We start from the raw sequence: 21,395 nt of genomic DNA on the forward strand, positions 1-21,395 counted from the left end.
CCCCCTGTAAAACCGTCTGTATTTTGGAAAGTATTGATCTTACATAAGAGTAATTTTGCAGTGTGTCTCCTGGGTAACATAGGTACACCTGGTAATTTTTTCAGAATTTTTTGAGACCTAAGTGCGTGGGCCCTGGTTGAACTGACGTGGAATGACTCTATTGGACTCTAAGTGTGAAATTGTTTCAACCAGACAGGGTGCATTTGGTGACACCGAGTAATCGGAGCGCTCTATGTGTAGGCACATTTCTACTCTTCTTAATGAAAACGTAATGTGCAGTGATGAGGACACTTTTCTAATTATGTTGTGATTCACCCAACAAAAAACACATCTGTTTACTTATCACTGATTTAACATTTAATTAAATAAGCACACCTATCTCTGTTTGAATTTCATTACTGAAGTTTAAAGAGACAATTGGGATTCTAATAATGCAGAACTCTATGATTGATTTTAATCATAAAGTGACACTTCAATGGGCACTAAAAATTATGTGCACACCCCAGAGAAGAGAAATCAAATAGGGGACGGTAATTCATATAGTCAGTCTTTGACATAACGTCTCAGACCCAACAGCCCTCTACTTGAGTGGGTTTTCACTGTAAATGTCACATTGATCTTTCAGGTGCTTTTAGTCATTGAAGGGGAAAGAAAGACAGAGCATAGTGACAATAGGTTTGAAAGTCTAAAGAGGCCACATCAAGTCTCTTATACATTCATCAAAAAAGGTGCTATAACATCTCAGTATTAGACCTCAGAGAGCTGAACACATAATCAAATGTTTTTTTTAGGCAAGTGGACTATGGCATGAGGGGCCATTCCGAACATTTAGAAGTGAGATAAATACATTGTAAAAAATATATTGCCATAAAATGGTTATTTTTAAATAATATCAGAAATGCTATGTTTACCATTAATTAAATACAAACCTGAAAGAATTGTAGGACTTTTTTTGCTGATGCTTTACTTGAAGCTCCTGGGTTGCTGACATAAGTTTGTTTATGTCAAAACTGGGCTCACAGCAGCAGTAGTGTGCATATGTTTCGTTTTTGATGTCTCTGTGTCTGCGCAGGCCATATTCGGTGGTCCTCTCTGATTAAAAGTCCTTTCTTCCATAAAAGTAAGACCATGTAGTATTCCGACTTTTCCTCAATGTTTAACACACTGAGTACAAATTTAGAGCAAAGGGGGTCCTCAGTGCTGGAGAACTGATGAAAGGGTTCATGTTCTGTCCGGAACAAGTTACATAGAGCAATATCAGGCATTCATGGCATCGCTACTAGCAGAGACACAGTTCTGCCTAATTCTGGTCCACTTATTTTACGGCTCTTCAGAATGTGACAGAAAGTTCCTTTAACATGAACAGGCCTTTCCAATGTTCAGAGGTCCATTTCGCGTTGGAGTCCTGTTTACCCTGTCGGGACTTATTTTCCCATTATATCCGATACATAATTAGTTCTTTTGTCTACAAATAGAGTTTGAGCCATTGTTTGTAGACAAAATAACTAATTATGTTGTCTTAAGGGTTAAACAGAGCAAAAATTATCTGATACCTGAGACTACCAAACCTACAAAAGCTCATGTATCTATTGCTTTGTGTAGTGTTTAATGATATCACCAAACAATACCAGATCATCCTCCCTGATTTGATGGGACTTATTCTCTCTCTCTCTCTCTCTCTCTCTCTCTCCAGATGGAGATGGTTGAGCTGAAGCCATCAAATTTGCTTGAGTGAGCATAATTAGGACTTGGGTTATAATGATTTTCCATCTCGTTGGTTCATTACCACGGACAGGCCACATGATTTGAACTCTGCTGGTCCTACAAGTGACACATGCTGCAAATACCACTGTTTTGCCCATTTATTTGTCCATGATCCATACTGTACTGTACTTGATCCAAACTGTACATCTCCCACCAGGGCTTCAGCAGCAAACACACACTCTTTCAATGTTCAGATAGAAGGATCATCACTTACTCACATTCACATGCAAGTCAAACTCAAATGTCCAAACTGCATTTGGATTTATGACAATTAAACTCAACATTTATGTACATTATGTTGTGCACCTGATGGTTATCTATGTGAGGGTTAGGGTGGGGGTGAGGGTGAGGGTTAGGGCTAGGGCTAGGGCTAGGGCTAGGGCTAGGTAGGTTGATGGGTTTAGCCAAGCCATACTGAGAACACATATTCCACGATCAGCCCACAAAACAATAATAAAAATGTACACAATGGAATGCATAGGAACCTACAGGTTTGTGTATGTGCACACAGTACTGTGTAAAACGTTTAACCATTTATACAAATGCAGGTATTTTCTAAAATATATATATTTTTAAAATATATTTTTGTATTTACTGTTTGATGTTTTTTTTTATATTGTTAATTCATACTTAACATCATTGTGGGTAAAACATCTGCAAAGTACTAGCCAGACCCTGTGTCGAACAATCCACTTACTCACGCTGTTAGCATGATAAGGAAGACTTCTGTAATGGCATGCACTGACACTCTCCTCAATGTCATTCCACTAATTGAATTACAGTAAAGACATGTTTACTTTTTATTCATTTTGTAATGAAATGGAAACAACATGTCACCCAGTCTGTGAAATAGACTATATGTTTTCATAATGTTGAGTAGTCAAATATTTTCCATTGTTTCATATAGAGGATTACTATTGATATATTCTCTACATGCATTTGTTATGCTTATTCTGTAAACACAGGTAAGTCAAGTAAGATACCAGTGTTAGAATGTGTGTGTGTGTGTGTGTGTGTTTACTTCGTACAACTTTACCCCAAATCAAATCTGATCCAGCCACACCAAGTTGTATTGGGAGAACATACAGTACCTGACATTTCAGCCAGAGAATTGAATGGCAGCTGTCATCAACCTGTCCCTGAACAGGTTGATGACATCAACCTGCACCATCTCATCCAGACTACAAACTATCTGTCAGTGTTTATGGCGCCATCTGTATTGTTTGCATTTCATTATCTTCTGACAGCAGCTCACACATTAGTAGTTTGCCTTGTCAAAATGTGATGTATTAAGGACAAGCCCAACCTGAGGACTCCATTTACGGCTGAAGAGCAGCCCAGGGGAAATAAATAGCTCAACCTCTGTGTATTATTTAATAAGGTTTACAGACTCAAAGAAAAGTCCCGTCACTTAGTGAAGACATTTTATGATCCTTGAAGATTGCCTTTAAGGTTACACTCTGTGAAATGATTGTTGTTTATAGCTTACGGTGAGAAATAATTCACATTCGGGGGCAGGTATGGTGGTATATCCATCTGGGAAGAGAATGGAATTAGCATTAAAACAACAAACAATATTTTTACCATGTCATTTTTCAGTTGTTTGGCACTGAATAAAAAAATATATTAGACTAAGAGAAACATGAGTTATCAGAGTAAGAAGGAGTTACAAAACCATCTCAGCAGAAATTATAGATGTGACAAGGGGCAGATAACGAGTTCATTAAATCAGAGAACGTTATGAAACCAAGCAGGAGAATGCTACATGGTTATTCATCAGTTTCTAGCTTGGCAAAAAACAATCAATTGGCTCCAAGGATCAGCAATGTGTTTACTTTCACTATCTCTCCTTCCTTAGCTTTCTTTCTTTCTTTCTGTCTGTCTGTTTACATTCATACAACAACCCACACTTGTATTCATGAGGCTGAGGGAAATGTCTCATGCAGCTATGCTTTCAGTGCCTTTGAATAGAAGTCTGCATTACTGTTAGTTTCTGTGCTTGTTTGAACAAGTAGCTCGGCTTGACGAGGAGGAGTTGCTGAGACCAAACAGTGTGTGTGTGTGTGTGTGTACATGTGTTTGATGAGGAGGAGGAGAAGTTGCTGAGACCAAACTTCAGTTCCGAGCAGAAACACAGATATCAGAATTCCAGCCTTCAATTTCATGCTACACATATTCTACGGGTGTTCATAGATCCACTTTTTGAAAAACACCTTGGCTCAAACATTGTAATATCAGCTTTATAAAAGTAAGCAGAATAACATCAAGGATGTTGAGTATTGCCATGTTTTCATGTTTCATGTTCGAGGGAATGGAATTATGGCACACTTCAGTAGAATGACAGTGGACAACTATAGCTGGCAGATATGTTTCATGTCAATTTGTCTAACTGGAATGTGTCAAGGGTATCAAATTAATCCTCCATTCATTATGATTGGATAGTTTGTGTCCAATCCAAAATTGTGTATATAAACATTAATCTGCAGAGTGGCATTTTGAATATGCAATTTGATTGTGAAAAGCAGCACATTGTCTATTAATACTGCATTGATGAAGCAGGTTGAAATGACACCTAATTAGACATCATTAAAGACACAGGCCTTTAGAAAAGCGACACATTAGTGAAATAATTTTATCCCAAGAGAACAAAAACGAAAAGAGAGAAAACATTCTCATTAGCCAAAGCTGGAATGTGTGAGCGAGTTAACCCCTTCAGAGACAGCCTTCAGACCTGCTCGGCTGCCAAATCACACAGTGGAATGGAGAGTAAAGGAGGCAGATGGGGGTCAGTCAGGCATGCCAGAGAGAGGGCATTAGGGCCAGAGAGGCAATGGAAGGCCAGTTAGAGTGGGCACAACAGATGTGGGTGTGTAGGGGGTGGAGGGAAAGGTTGGCGGGTGTTTGTGTGTGTGTGTGTGTGTGTGTGATGTGTGTGTGTGTCTGTGTGTGTGTGTGTGTGTGTGTGTGTGTGGGGGGGGGGGGGGGGGGGGGTTGGGTGAGAGGGGTAAAACAGCTGTCTCTGCCACACTGGAGCGTTCTCGGAGAGCAATCAGTTGGCTTTTTAATCTGGGGGTAAGCGGGGGCCGGCTCATTTGCATAATGGCTTGCCCCCACCTCTCCGTGGGTCGGACCTGCGGCTCCACGCCGCACCGGCAGCTGCCAGTCAGAACAGGCTCGGAAAACCTCGCCGGACCAGGGCTTCCTGGCAGCACCCAACGCTGTTGGCCTTCCGCCTCTTCTTCGTCCTCTTTCCAAATGCCTCCTCCTCCTCTTGAAACTCCTCTTTCCAGGGCCCGCGCCTGCTGGAGAACCCAGGCTCATTACCTAGCTAATGGCGTCTACGCATCAGTGCCGCTCCCCGCAGATGCTGAAGCATCAGGTACCTGTCCCTGCCCCCTCTCCAGTGTAATCCAACACGCTGATCTGAGCAGATTCAGCCAGGGGGCCCCACACGCGTGACAGACGAGTGCCTTTAATGAATCACAAAGGAAAAGAGAGATAAATGATTAAAAGAAGAAAGAATGCAATGACAAACGACTGTTTCCTCTCATTTGACAGGCCATTTGAATGATAATGAGCATGATTTGGGATCATGGCCTTGATGCCGGTGACATTCAGGGAATTGTGATGCAACCATGTGATACCTGCCCAACTGCAACCATGTGATACGTGCCCAACTGCAACCATGTGATTGTTTTGGAACAAAGGCTTGTTGCCATTTGTTAATTAGAGAGGGAATGCTGGCCAGAAGTTGGGATTTGAGATTTGATTCATTGCCCCTTGTGTTCCCCTTCGGCTGTTCCCGTGACATATATGCATGGCTTGCTTATGCGCAGTGCTCATTGGAAGGGTTTTAACACGGCTACTCTCGGACAGAAGAAGCAGGGGCCGAGATTAATGACTTTCAGCTTTTACATTTAGCATCAACTGATCCTTTACACATGTAATGCATTTTTAATGAACTGATCTTTCATGGCGAATCTCGAGCTAATTTCATATGTTATAAATCCCAAGCAATGCCTGGCTACTACAAGTACTTCCTTGATTACTCTTCCCAGATGGCCTTGTTGTGCCTAATGACCTGAGAGACTTGTATCACCCACTGTCCTGATGTCCACATCCAAACATCATTCACAATTTCATGGGGACCCAATTGCATTAGCTGTTTCTAATTTCAGAAATAATATCAAGAAAATCTCGGTTGGCATGACTGTCTGTGAAGTATTATAATATTTCAGCATCAGTGAGCATGTGTAGTTCATTTTCAATTCACTCACCATAAAGAAAATTAATACAAATTATTGATTTTCTATTTGCGTCTAGCATTAGCATATATAGCACTTTGGCGAGAACACATACCTATGTAGTTGAACACGAGGTCCATATCTATTGCAGCCCTCGACGTGTTTTGTAATATGTGGTGTATTATCTGAGATAATAACCTGGTCCAAATTAGATGATGATAGAGGACGATGGGATGCTGATATTAACTCAGACTCTGTCCCTCCCCTGGGGCCTATTAAATCTGAAAGGTTTGTAATTGGTTTTATCAGGGTTCAAATAAGTATGTCTCCTTGCTATTTGAATGAAAATGTTATTACTGTTTCAAACTGTGACAAATACACCACACATGGAGTTGGAATTAATATGCAAAGGCATACCATCATGTCTTGCTGTGTGCATTCGATGGTTCATGCATTTTGGTGACAATACAGAGAGAGAGTGCAGTAGGATGTCTGGTCTTTAATCAGTCAGAGCAGATGATGTAATTCCTTTGGTAATTACTCTTCATTGGCCTCCTATAGCTAGCAGAGCAGATGATGTAATTCCTTTGGTAATTACTCTTCATTGGCCTCCTATAGCTAGCAGAGCAGATGATGTAATTCCTTTGGTAATTACTCGGTAACACTTTATAATAACTACACACAATTCATCATTTATTAAGCCTTTGTTACTTATTAGTTAATGGTTTGTTCATCATTAGTAATTTCTAATTTATCATCAGTAAAGCATTTGTTCACACAGTTATAAATAGTTTGTTCATAGTAAATAAGCCTATATCTTAAATATGTTTATACATTATTGTTAATACTTAATAAATGATGCAATAATATGTTTTTGATGAACTAATATTCCATTATTTAACAGTTGTTAAATACACATGCACTAATGATTAGTTAGGGTGAGGATATATATTTTATAAACCACTTCCTAATACTATAATTAATAATTAACTCAGGAGTTACAAGTGGTTAATTAATGATAATTTGTGAGCTCATCTAAAGTGAGGACGTTTTATGCCTTGCAACACATTTACAAATGAGTTATAAAGTTTACACCTGCATTTATTCATTTAGCTGACACTTTCACCCAAAGCGACTTACACATGTCAATGAAATTAAAGGGCAAGGCCACATTGGTGGACGCCGGGGTTTGAACCCCCAACTTTATGGGTTACTGCATGTTAACCTGGCTCCCTACCCACTACACTACCTCTGCCCAGTGGTCAGTGCTTAATTTGTAAAGTGGGAGGTGCCGGAGCGCATAGGGGGGGTGGATCCGGCGACTCAAAACGGGGATTTGAGGTTACGGACCAACAACAAAAAAACCTGCGTACATAGCTCTGACTAAAAAAAACTAAACAACGCGGTGTGTACACCAGGGCAATGTTTATTAACTTCAGAACTTGCAACACTGCACTTCATGGGTGTAAAATGTAAAAAATTAAAATAAAAAAACAGCAATTATCCATTATCAAATTATCGGAAAAAACTAGACAAATATTCTACGCATAGGCCGAAATAAAAACATATGGGCTACAGTATGCTATATATTGCAATGATGAAAACCCAGTAATCAATAATCAACTAGATACAGCGTGGAATGATTAATAATTTCTGATTGACACATCTGAATACCTATCTGAACCCCTATTCCCCCCCGGACACCTCCCCCCAATCAAAACACATCGGAACTGACACATAATATGACACAGAGAGGGAGCGGGAGACACAAACACTCGCGCGCACACACAAGTGCGCACACAGACCGGGAAAACAGGAGATACAGGGGAACCAACAAAACAGTCCAACAAGGGGCTAATAGCCTCGGCGCTAAAGTATGCTATATATTGCAATCATGACCACCCACACCCAGTAACCAATGATCAACTAGATACAGCGTGGAAGCGCAATTTCTTCCTACTGTAGCCTAGGCCTACTTGTCCAAAATGGCCCATACAGCATCCAGACCCCCGGCCTCCATTACCCTGCTTCTTTCTCTACACCTATGTCCTTTAGAAATCCATGACCTCACGTAAGGAAAGGGGTTGAACCGGGCAAGCGGCGGGCCGACAAGGCAAATGGGGAGGAGATGGTAGAGGTGGTATTCCCTGAAAGCCTTGATGACATTCAGCGGGCTATCGATGCAAAACTGCTGGCAGAGCATCTCAACTTCTCTCTCCCCGAACAGCGCGTCACCCTCCTGTGGCCAATATTGTGGATAAAGCACTTTCTAATCCTCGATTAGCTTGTTGTATCCTGTTTGGTCTTTCCCTTATTTCTAAAGACTAATAAGAAAGATATTAACATTGAATACTACACAAACAGTAATTTATTTATTTTTCGTTTAAGCGATTTATTTTTTATATTGACGTAAGAGTTGACGGATCCAATAACAAAAGGTTCCGGATCCAACGTCGGAGGTGCCGGAACATGTTCCGGCGTGTTCCGGCTCAAATTAAGCCCTGCCAGTGGTATTACAACAGTCAATTTAAAAAATATAATATAGATATGCATGTTTACTATGAACAAACCATTTTTAACTGTGTGGAAACATGATTTACAGATGAGAATTAATGTAGGAATAATGCTTTACAAATGAAGAATACAGCATTTAATAATAGTTTACAAATGTTTAATAACAGTGTGTAGTAGAAGAAAACAGAAACTCTTGCATAGTTGTAGGGGTTTCTATCTGGGCCAAGGTAGTGTAGTGGATAAGGAGCTGGACTAGCATGCAGTAGCCTGAAAAGTTTGGGGTTCGATTCCTGGCTTTCACTGTTATGTCAATGGCCTTCAATTTAATTGACATGTGTACATGTGCTAAATTAATGAATGTGAATGTAATCTTTACAACTCATTTGAAAATGTGTTGCAAGGCATACAAAGTCCTCACTTTAGATAAGCTCACAAACTAATCATTAGTGCATGTGTATATTGCATAATTTATTAAGTATTAACAATAATTCATAAACATATTTATGAACAAACCATTTATAACTGTGTGTACAAATACTTTATTTATGAGAATTACCATAGGAACAATGCTTTACAAATGATGAACAAAGCATTTTGTAATAGTTTGCAACTGGTTTATAATAAGAAAATGATTTCATTATAAGTGGTTGTTTCATTACTTATTAAGTAGAAATCATGTACTTACAAACATATTTTTGGATAGGCTTATTTACTATGAACAAACCATTTATAATTGTGTGAACAAATGCTTTACTGATGATAAACTATGTATGAACAAGAAATTACTAATGATGAACAAACCATTAAGTAATAAGTAACAAAGGCTTAATAAATGATGAATTGTGTGTAGTTATTATAAAGTGTCACCAATTACTCTTCATTGGCCTCCTATAGCTAGCAGAGCAGATGATGTAATTCCTTTGTTAATTACTCTTAATTCCTTTGTTAATTACTCTTTATTGGCCTCCTATAGCTAGCAGAATTGAAAGGGGAAATCCGGCGTTTCTTGAGGTCACCAAGTACTGTCGGTACGGACGAGGTCACCAAGTACTGTCGGTACGGAAAAAAATGGAAGCTACAGCGCTATACTCTGGGCTGGGGGCATGTTCCTGACCTTCCATGTTCATGCCCCCAGAGTGTAGCGCTGTAGCCCTCACTCCTGCCTATAGGACACTTACTGGATATGCACCTTCCTGTTCTCCTGTCATGGTCATGCTCCTTGTCCCATCTCGTCCACTGCAGTCCTCTGTATCTGCCCTCCATCAACACTGTGAGGTCACAATCACAACTCTTTTCCTATGTGATTTCTTGTTGGTGGAATGATTTACCTAACGCTCGTCCTTCTTGTGATAGTCTAAACACTCGTCTGTTTACCTTATATTAGTATATATGCTCTTTTGATCCTGTGAGGAAAATTTAGTCCCTGCTACGGCAAAACTGCCTCAGCGTCAGAAAAACCTCTGTCACTCAGACAAAACTGCTTCAGCGTCAGAAAAACATTTGTCATCTTCAGACAAAACTGCCTCAGCGTCAGAAAAACCAGACTCAGGTGTCAGACTCAGAAAAACTTCTGTCATCCTCAGATAAAACTGCTTCAAACCAAACCGCCTCAGCAAAACATCTCTAAGGAGTCAGGTCTCAGAAAAAATGTTGTCAGAAAAAGTGGAGTCAGGTCTCAGAAAAAAACGCTATCAGAGAAAGTGGAGTCAGGTGTCAGAAAAAATGCTGTCAGGAAAAGTGGAGTCAGACGAAAAAGTCTCAAATGAAAAGTTATTGTGGGGACAGAAGAAGACGACGGATACAGAACGGTGAGTTTAATATTATGTAATACATTTATAATGTTTAATATTATGCTTAATACATTTATAATGTTTAATATTATGCTTCATACATTTATAATGTTTAATATTATGCTTAATACGTTATTCTGTCACTGGCATGTTATATTTGGTGCTTGGTTAGATGTAGAAATTATAAGTAAAGGTAGAAAGTGATCCAATGGTATACACATTGTAGGAAATACAACATTAGCAGCTGCTGTAAGGCACATACTGGAGTATGCTACGTACTACATGCAGCAAAATAATTTGTTTTTCGTAGGACTACGGTACGTACAATGAGCTAGGAAAAAGTGGGTTAAACATTTTTCCACCACAAAAGTCCAGAACGACACCTGGACCATTATTTCTTACTTTTGCTAACCGTTTCTCAGTTGTACACTACCTGGATGTGGAGAGCAGTGCTCGACCACTTCCCCCGCCCACATTTTTCCTACTGGGTCAGGGATTGAACCGGCCCGAAGCCCTAACCAGTAGGCCACGGCTGCCCCTCAACTATCTATCCTTTGTCACGGTTTGCATATAATATGTTTGTATTTGTTTATGATTAGTCTTCTGTTAAATTATATTTATTCTATTACTAAAGATTGGTATTGTTGTTTTAATGTAGGATATACTACTTTAAACTAGAGCCCGACCGATAAAGGATTTTGAAGGCCGATACCGATACAAATATTTGTTGATTTAAAAATCCGATATTCCGATATATCGGCCGATATATATATTTTTTTTCAGAAACGCGCAACAAAACATTAACAGATTACCCTAACATTAGTTATTTGTAGTTATTTATGAGTATTGACTAAAATAATATGATAATGCATTTCAAAAACAAACTTTTAAATAATATTTTCACAGTGGAACAGAGGAACATCGAAATATATTAAAGTTTTGATAAATAAAATGTAAAAAAATAGAAACTTAAGATATGAAACTTAGTCTTTTGAACAAAAACATAATAACATCAACCAAATCAAAGTTACCAGTATTAAAAGACTTAGTAAGCTTCATAAATATAACTTTGATCTAAGACTTAATAATTACAAAAAATAATGATGACATTATTACTATCATCATTTGTATTATCATTAAACAAGATAAAGGTCACTCTTAAATGTTTGAGTGTGTGTGTGTAATAATTAGTCCCTATTGCCTTATAAGCTACCTTATAATTACAATGTCAGCTGCTTATCCCTTTACCTGCACTTAAAATTATTTCCATCAAGCTACATCAAACCATTTTCAATCATCAGTTGCTGCCTGCCTTCTAAAACCTACTATTTAGTGATCTAAATCCAGTAACTCTTTAATGCTGCGGCTGAACGACAGTCTGAAACGCACACTTGGCGTCATTGGATTTCACACACGTGTAAAAGAAAAGCTAACTTTTATGCACAAGCTACGTTTTGCACAAGCTACGTTTGATACTTTTTCTCTATGTCTAAATGTTCACTCCTCGCACGTCTAACTTACATTTTACAATGCAGGGACTGTAACTACAGATATACTAGTTATAAATCATTACTTTATTTAGGCAGAATAAGTTCGTTGTGGTTTCCAAGCTCATTAATGTTAACGTTAGCGGTCTTCCACTGATATTCATGGCATTAGCTAGCTTTATGGTTAGCTAGTCTATGATGAGCCCTAATTTAGCAATGGATAACGTCATACTGCAAATTGTAAAACATACGCTTTCAAAATAACAGGCCGGGGAGAGATGATACGTCTCACTGCTATAACTGTCACGCTATTAAAGAAATACATCTTCAGTCACATTGTCAAAAGTTAAAAGGACAGACAGTCAACTACACTGTAACAACGTAACGTAATTACTAGCTAATTCCTCTTCACTCTCGGCTTATTTAACAGCAGCAAAACTGGACATTGTTTTCACGAACTTTGTCATGCTTATTTGAGTTAAGAGAACTGATGGGGATGTTCTTTTAATTGTTATTTCAAGCAATGTATGTCTCGTGACCAAATCACCATGAACACACTTCACTGATGATCTCACTCGCGGATAACTGGTTCTCTCTGCCCGACTCTGGCTGGATCAGCAGGTTGCAGGATGTGTGGCGCGTTATACACGAGTGTTGCCAGCAGGGACGGTGTAGAGTGCCCTCTGGTGAACAAACTATACAACGCCAACACTCATGACATGGTTGAAGGGTGTTTCGTCCGTTTTTATTTTATTTTTAAAATATTCATTTATCGGCCATTATAAATGCCGATACCGATAGTTTGGAAAATGCCTAATATCGGCCGATAATATCGGCCCGCCGATAAATCGGTCGGGCTCTACTTTAAACTCTTAATTTTGATGTTTAAAGTGTCTTCTAAGAACTATAAACACAAACATGCAACATAAAATGTTTTTTATGTGAAAATGTACATGGGAAATCAACCCACAAATAGAACTGTGGTAATCTACAATAAAGGGACATCCTCAAATTATTGATCAACATGTTTTAATGTTTTCTAATTCAGTTTGAAAAGGTCCAATTGTTTTTTGAGACAGGTTCAATCACAGAGTTGAGTGGATAATACACAACATAGACTGTTTAGCACTGTCTGCTAACCTGTAAAGTTTCTCTGCCAATGCAAAAGTGAACCCAGAAGTGTGTGCACCTTTAGTGAATTAAAAGTGGGATCCCTGCTGAAAAAAAACAGCTTTTGCTGATAGCTGGTTTTAGCTGATCTTTGCTGGTTTTCTTCCAGCTCTTGCTGGTGTAGCTCTTGCTGGTGTAGCCTATCATGTGGGATACAGCTGGTGTAAGATGGTATTGCTGGTGATCATCGTAAACTGGGTAAACCAGTTTAAAGTGTTTTCACAAGAGTTTTGCTGGTCTAGCTGATCAACCATTTTAGGGTGGCCAAACAAGCTGGTTAACAAGCTGGTCAACGCTTAACGAGTAAACCACCTTAAGCTGGTCAGGCTGTTTTTATAGCAGGGATGTATGGGCTATGGTACTAAACTTCAGCTAACTCAATGACTGTTTTGAGCTCTGCATTAGTAAAGGTTCTGAAGATGCAGTTTAATTGAGATGCCATTCATGTGACATCCCATTGGACCTTGAGGGGAAAAAAGTAATGCACCGAATACACTTAACTCAACAGATGAACAGACCACAGCACACAGTGATAAACACAAAGACTGTATGCATTCTTGTCAAGTCTACATGCTTTAAAATGACATCTGTACAGAACATGTGAAGGTCGAGTTTGAAATCAAAAGAAACAAAAGCCCATGTGCTGCAGAATGTGTGTGTGTGAATACACTCTTTTACTTTAAGATGCACTGGAGGTGGTTTTGGAGTACCAACACATTTCAAGACGGAAACCTACATCTTTGTGGTGGTAATGCCAATATATGGGCATCTATGTGTGTTCACTCCCTGCTGTACACCTCCAATCCAAAGGATTTATCAGGACATCGGAAATGTACTTCCCTTCGTAGTGCAGTGTGGACTGCCATAACGTCCCCAGAGACTGTCAGATAATTATTACATGTTGTAGAGAGATGAGGATGAGAAAGTTCACTCTATTACCGGGCTGCCAATGCTGTCATGTCAGTCCACACTGCATACGAAGGAAAGTACATTTCCTTTCATATGTCCTGATAAGTCCTTTGGATTGGGACCAGGTCAATTTGAATAATGGACTCCCACTATCTTTTTCCAATTAAAAAACTGAAAAAATTGCGTTTGAAGTTACAGGTTACAGGCAAGTAGGTCTACAGGTAGTTTTTGCCACCTGGAATAATATTTTTTGTAACTTTACATTTTTGTCTTGAGTATGAAACTTTAATTTTGAATGCCTCTTCTTCCATATAACACCAAAAAAGAAAAATCAATATTTTCAGTGATTTTTGAAGTAATCGGCCTGTATCTCAAAATTAGAATGTGCAACTTCTGACTGATTTTGTCAGATCGGGTCACATTTGATATGTTGCCTATGTCCTTTTTGCAGCTAAATATTGGTTTAGGAGATTTTCAAATTTTCAAAAAAAAAAACTGTTTTTATTTGCATTTTACACATGTACCAACTTTTTTGAATTGGGGTTGTTAACGTTGAGCTGGTGATCCAGTCCTACTGCTCTGTAAGAGAATGTGAACACACAAAAGCACGTACAATACATACACATACACTCATGCATGCACGCACACACACACACACAAACATGCATACAAACACACACGCACACACATGCATACAAACACACACGCACACACACACACACACACACACACACAAACACACACACACAAAATGCATACAAACACACACACACACACATACAAACATGCATACAAACACACACACACACACACACAAACATGCATACAAACACACACACACACACACAACACACGCACACACACACACTTAAACTGAAGTTAAAGCAACTTTGTAATATACCTATTTCCTCCATTAATGTTTTCTAATGTTTTCCTCCATTAATAATCTTAATTTTTTTAATCAGAAGACCTGCCCCCCCCCCAACCACAAACACCACCATCCAACTACCCACAGACACACACATGCATGTCCATATTGAGCAGAGATGGACTCACCTTCAGTGGTGAAGATGAAGTTGAGTTGGTCGTTCTCAGTCAAGTTGCTGACCCACATGCCCCTCCAGACTCCACTGCCCCCACTCTGTATTTGAAGGACTCCACTTGTTCATGCCCTTGGGTCCAGTTGCTGTAGCAGACGGTCTCTCCACAGACCCAGAACCAGCCCAGGCCGTAGGAGTGGATCAGGCCCAGCCACACGTGAGCAGTGGAGGCTCCTTTAACCAGCTCGCTCACCCAGTGCTGGACCCGCTCGGACGTCACAGACACCAGGTCCACATGGTGCTCTCGGCAGTACTGCAGCGCCTCTTTCCAGGTCTTATTCTCATAGACCAGAACTAGTTTCTCTGGAAGTAAAATAGATGTAAGCAAAGTGCATGTGTTCCGTCATTCTGAGCTACTCTTTTTATCTTCAGTAGCTAAATGTGTAGGGTGAGCAGATGGACCATCCACAGAGAGACGGTATCACTAACAGATAGGAACTCAAGTAAGAAATCAAAACACCATTGAGAGATAGTAATACTGTACAGTAAGGGGACAAAAAAAACAAAGGAGATGGTAACACCACTAAGCGTCAAAAAGAATCAAGTGAAAAAAGACTCGCCTTCATAGCAGATGAAGTTCAGATGATGGCTACATTTTTCATCATTCCACTGACCACTGGGTGTAATTGCAGTGCACACACCACCGCCATAACTGGGTTCTCCAGTTTCCCAGTGGCAGAATGTGGAGCTGCAGCCATCTGACCACTCCCAGGTATCTCTGAACAGGCCGATCCAGACCCATGTATATGTATATGTTCTAATTTTCTCTATCTGGTCATGCTCTACCTGATTCCTCATACTGGCCAGGTCTGTGTGTTTCTCTTTGCAGTATCTCTGAGCATCTGCCCAGTTCTTCACCTCAGTAACCTCCACATAGGACTTGGTGGAGTCTCGCCCTGTGGCAATGCATATGTCATGGTTAACTCAGAATCAGCACAGCCTTACAGATTGAAGTAGTGTGAGTTGCTGCCTGTATTCAGAGTAAATGAGTCTGAACTAAACTAATGTACTAGCACTGACAAGGTGCAAGGACTTTTACTTTGATACAGTTTCTGATAACCTATGCGCCAGCAGAGGAAGCATAGAGTTCTATAGAGTAGAGAGTTCAGTTCAGCCGATCGATAACGTGAGCAGCTCTGTAGGAGAAATTGCTGTATGCTGAGAAGAGCAGAAGATAAACTTCTTGAGCAAGGATTCAACAAACTCAGTTTGAGGTTATATCTGGACGCCCCCCTCAGAACTAACCATGTCATTTTATGTCATTGTGCTGTTTTTGCTTTTTGTATCTACTTGTTAAAGTTAAACATTTCCATTCTATGTAGACTAGAGGGTGACAATTTTTCGGGACTAAAAATTTACCATTACATCTTTCTTCACCATATGGAACTGACGTGGCACAGAGGAGGAGAGACTGCACTATATATATAGGACCTGAGGTACTTTATGCAAACACATGCCACACCCCCATATACACACATGCTGGCACACTTGGGCAAACAGACATTGATACCCTTTCACACTTTGCAACACACTCTGCAACACACACACACACACACACGTTAATACTTTATCTCTAAGATGATTGGCAAGTAAATCTTTTTTGTAAAAGGTTGCAGCAGCCAAGAGTCTAAGACTGTCACGCTGTGTTTGAAGTCCACCACCATCATCCCTATTCCCAATAAGCAGACAGTGACCTGCCTAAATGACTATCATCCCATTGCACTCACACACATCATCATTGTCATGATTAAGTGTTTGGAATAGTCCCGCCCTGTCACATATCAAGGCCAAGCCCTCCAGCTCACTTAAACCCAGTCCAGTTTGCCGAATGACAAAAAAAATGTCTCACATACACAATGAGAATATTATGTATTGCTGGTCATTGACTTCAGCTCAGCGTTCAACACAATCATCCCACAGAGGCTGATCATGAAACTCAGTGGCATATAATCAGTGGACTATAATTAAGGTAATGGCGCGTATCCCTGGATGCCTAGACATTCAAAATAGAAAACCCATCTTCTATATGCATCTTCTTTGTATGGCCCTGTTTACCCCTCGCTTTAGTTCCCTTGCAGTGTGTCCCAGACCTGATGCATTCACACAGACTCAAGAGGATGGAGCAGTAGTGGAGTAGTATTCTAGCCTAGGAATACCCATATGACAATTCGGCAAATTTGGGATTTGCTCTGCAGGTCCGTCTGGCCAAGAGGCCATTGAAGCTCATTTCCAATGTCCCTAAAACCTCGGCACACAAATACAATCGTAAAAATCGCAGACCATCAGAGCCATAAGCTACCTATACTTTGATCTTGCATAATTTTATTCAGTTTTGGTGTAGGTAACGTAAGGCTTCGAGTAGGACTGAGGAGTGTACTGTACTGTACTGTGTACTGAGGACTGTACAGTCCTACCTAATAGGCCTACTCGAAGCAGATAGCGTTGTCTGACAGTCGAGTGGGTTAATGCACGTATTTCCAGAACAGGTCTGCAACTTTCAGGCAGTTCTGAGTTCGAATCTAGGCAGGAGCAGAGCCTATTATAATGAGCGCATACGGGGAGTAAAACGACTGTTACGCGCTGTTACAACTGTAGGCTACAATGGTCGCAATACAGAAATATGCGCGTTATTATTGTTATTATTATTTTACCTTACGTTATGCAAGATCAAAGTAACCTAAGGTAGCCTATGGCTCTGATGGTCTGCGATTTTTGTTTTTACATCATTTCAAACAAATCATTAGTCTAACGTGACGGCATCACCTTTGATGGACATTTATTTCCTTTCGTCTATATTTGACGATGAGGGATTAACATGAATGTCTATCTGACGGACCCCCACATAGGAAAACAACGCAGAAGGTACACCTTTCTCGTTGGAATTTGACGCCAAGAACCCTTGACCATGCGTCAGACCTTTGACGAGTAGGGAGTGAGACTGGGTTGAAAATAGGAGTCAGGCCAACTTGGGGCACATCTCCCATCAACCCCAGCATCGACGCCACGTCCCTTCCAGGAAACCCTGTTTGCCTACTGTTTCCCTTTTTGGACTGGGCCTCCAGGCCTCTCTGAGTGAGTATACAGGGACATTGTGCTATTGTGCTTTCACATTATTGCCACCTTTGCCCAATGTATTTGAATAACAAAATAAGCATGACAAACATGGCCTGAGATGAGAAGATAGTGTTGTCCATAGTTGGCCAATGCAAATGTGTTGGAGTGGGTTTTGGAAAAGCTGGACATTGTGAAGAGAGAACGGTCTCTTTTGGTCAGCCAGTGAAACCGGTTTGTCCCTGTCCCTTGTTGACCTTTATATGAAAAGAAGTGGTCCGAGAAATCTTTTTTTTTTTTTTACTAAAGTAATTTATGAATCAAGAAAGAACTTTGAAAGTTTAAAGTACTGTACACAGCAAATTCTGGCCTTCGGAATAAACTCTCTGGGAGTTTATATCAACTACATTTGAGTGTACATGTGAGACCATCGAATGTACTCCAGGGAAAAGTTAAAGTAACTCTTTTCCCGGAGTTGATTTTGAAACTCTTTTCTGGAGTTAAAACTGAACACTTGTGGGAGTTAAAATACTAATCCAAAGGGGGGTAAAATACAACTCTAACCTGAAGTTAATTTTAATGTGAACTCTTTCATGGTGTTAACAGTTAACACTTAAAAATGTGTTTTATTTAACACTTTTTGGACTTAATATGGAGTTAATATTAACTTATTGATTTAGTTATTTATAATTAATTCATTATTTAATTAAAAACACAAAGAATATTTTAGGTGAAAATGACTACAGACAACATTCATTACCACACATTTTTATTTTAAATTCATGTTTGACATTTTGAATGACAAACTGTTTAAACATGTTACAGCCAACCAACCAAACATATTGTGATTAGTGCGGCCCCAATTTCATATTTAAAACAAACTGCTTAATTGACAAGCAGTTATATATTTAAAAAAATCATGTCAGCACCACATCTCTGTATGCAGAAAGTGCAAACATTGTATAAAAGCATTGCTGACAAGATAACAAAGAACTTTTCTGTGATGCAGTAATGTATTAACATGAGGTAGACTTTAAAGTTGTAATTTAAGTACATAAACATGTACAAGAGTGAATTCCATATAGCTTATATTAAGTCAGCAATGTTGATACATTAAAAAATACAACCCTCTGACACAACATACAATCACACCCATAGGACATTTGAGCATTAAAAGATTTGAAATGTCTTAATCCAGCCATTTCTAGAACCAGTATCTTTCTAGGGATGTTTTCACTTAAAATACAAAACAACAATTAACGACAAAATTAAGACATTAATTTTGAAGAAAGGCCAACAAGAACAAAGAAAGGCCAACACAACAAAGTATGGAAGTTATAAGATTAAATTTTTTGCGCGGGTGCTTTCCATGACCGGCTAAGTCATTTGAGATCCAGCATCGCTTTGAGGACTGCTTAGACTGCTTGAGAGGGACAACGTATCTGTAAGACTTGGGCAGGAAGACCCTTCACCATCTAGCTGCAGTTAGTGTAAAATCTGAGGACCACAAATAACAACATTAGGTTACAGGGCACACACAATCATAAATTAACAAACACAAAACTGCCATATACAGTCGGGTGCCAAGAAAGATCAAGAACTAGCACATTTTCATTCCAAAAGATCTCTTGACACCAAAGAACACCAAGGTTTAGTTTACTTAAATCACAACTTGCCCCATTAGATGAGAGAGCCATTTTGTATTTCATATAAACACTATTTCAACTATAAGCCTGCCTACCACAAGGTGTGAGTGTCACAAATTCTATCAGGTTGGAGTAGTCCGCAAATTCTGTTGGGTGTGAGCAGTCAGCTATGTTCTTGGATGATTCTGCAAGTAGGATGACTGAAATGCACATGATAGAGGAGAGTTAACATACATTTTTGATTGCTCAGGATGTCATCTGCAAGCAGCTGACATTTTTTTTTGACAAACATTAACACAAATCTTTAAAACCGTTCCTGCAAAAAACAAACTAGGAAATGTTCAATCCACTTACCATCATCAGTAGAGATGGCAAAACACATGGCTTCTGTTGCAAGTTCTAGAAAGACATCCTCATCCGCCCTGCTCATCTGCGACTTTTATAGTAGAGTGGCTACAAGGCCAATTTGGCAAGAATCGTGCAAATTATGATACAAGCATGAAACTTGGTAGGTATGTTCTTATGACCAATACAATCAAATCTACCTAATTGGCCACTTGAAATGGTGGCCATTTTCCAAGATGGCCGCCAAAAAAGACTCCAGAAATTGATTTATTGCATAGAATTGACCTAGCAAATTATGATACAAGCATGAAATTCGACATGTATGTGCTTAAGACCAATACAATCAAATCTACCTAATTGGCCACTTGAAATGGCGGCCGCCAAAAAAGACCCCAGAAATGTATTTATTGCACAGAATTGACCTAGCAAATTAAGATACAAGCACGAAACTCAACATGTATGTGCTTAAGAGCAATACAATGAAATCTACCTGATTGGCCACTTGAAATGGTGGCCATTTTCCAAGATGGCTGCCAAAAAAGACCCTAGAAATTGATTTATTGCATAGAATTGTCAAAGCAAATTATGACAAATGAAATGCATGAAATTTGGCATGGATGTGATCAAGACCAATACAATCAAATCCACTTGATTTGTTATTTAAAATGCTGGCCATTTTCCAAGATGGCGTCCAAAAAGACCCGAGAAATTTGCAAATTGCAAATGTGGTGTAAATAATTGTTCACTCTCCTTAAATATGTTTCCATAGATGATGAAGTGATACAGATATTAAAAATGTTCCACAATGACAAATAAGCCACTTATGACACACAAATAGCATGGTGATAACATGCTAATAATGCCAGTTCTTAATGTCAATGGAGGGCGTTGCGTGATGCCACCCCCCACCCCCCCAAACAAATAAAATGGTTATGACATGCTAATAATACAATGACACTAATATGCTAATAACGGCAATTCATGGTTTTCTCGATGTTGCTGTTAAACAAAAGATGCGTGTACACCAGAAACAACCTCAGCTACCAAGTACCCAAGGTCGTTGAAGAAGCTTTGTCATGAATTCGCTTTTTTTGCTCTGGACGTGACGGTTGCTGTGGAGCCCTAGCCTAGAAATCTAGACGCGCCCCTAGCGGCAGCAAATTACATTCTCTCCGTTGGCTTGTGACAGGGGCGGAGCCAGACATTGTAAACATTCGGGGCTTAGCCCATTTTTTTTTTTTTTAAATAACCCCTTAAATAATGACTTCTAGTGAATTTTGTGTAAACTAATGGACACATTGAGACTTGAATATTAGTTTCACATTTTTTAACAGATTCAAGGTATCTGACTGGCACTACACTGTGTAAAACTAGA

General features: G+C 39.5%; 1 pseudogene; it reads right to left on the minus strand.

Annotated features, from left to right (window-relative positions):
• Window positions 1-14,449: 14,449 nt before the first annotated feature.
• Window positions 14,450-20,105, minus strand: LOC143126055 (C-type mannose receptor 2-like; annotated as a pseudogene).
• Window positions 20,106-21,395: the final 1,290 nt, after the last annotated feature.

This window comes from Alosa pseudoharengus, unplaced genomic scaffold (assembly GCF_046254945.1).
Source record: "Alosa pseudoharengus isolate Yale_2024_CS ecotype anadromous, Long Island Sound unplaced genomic scaffold, YU_APseudo_1.1 YU_APseudo_1.1_scf_16, whole genome shotgun sequence".
In the NCBI taxonomy this organism is placed as follows: Eukaryota; Metazoa; Chordata; class Actinopteri; order Clupeiformes; family Clupeidae; genus Alosa; species Alosa pseudoharengus.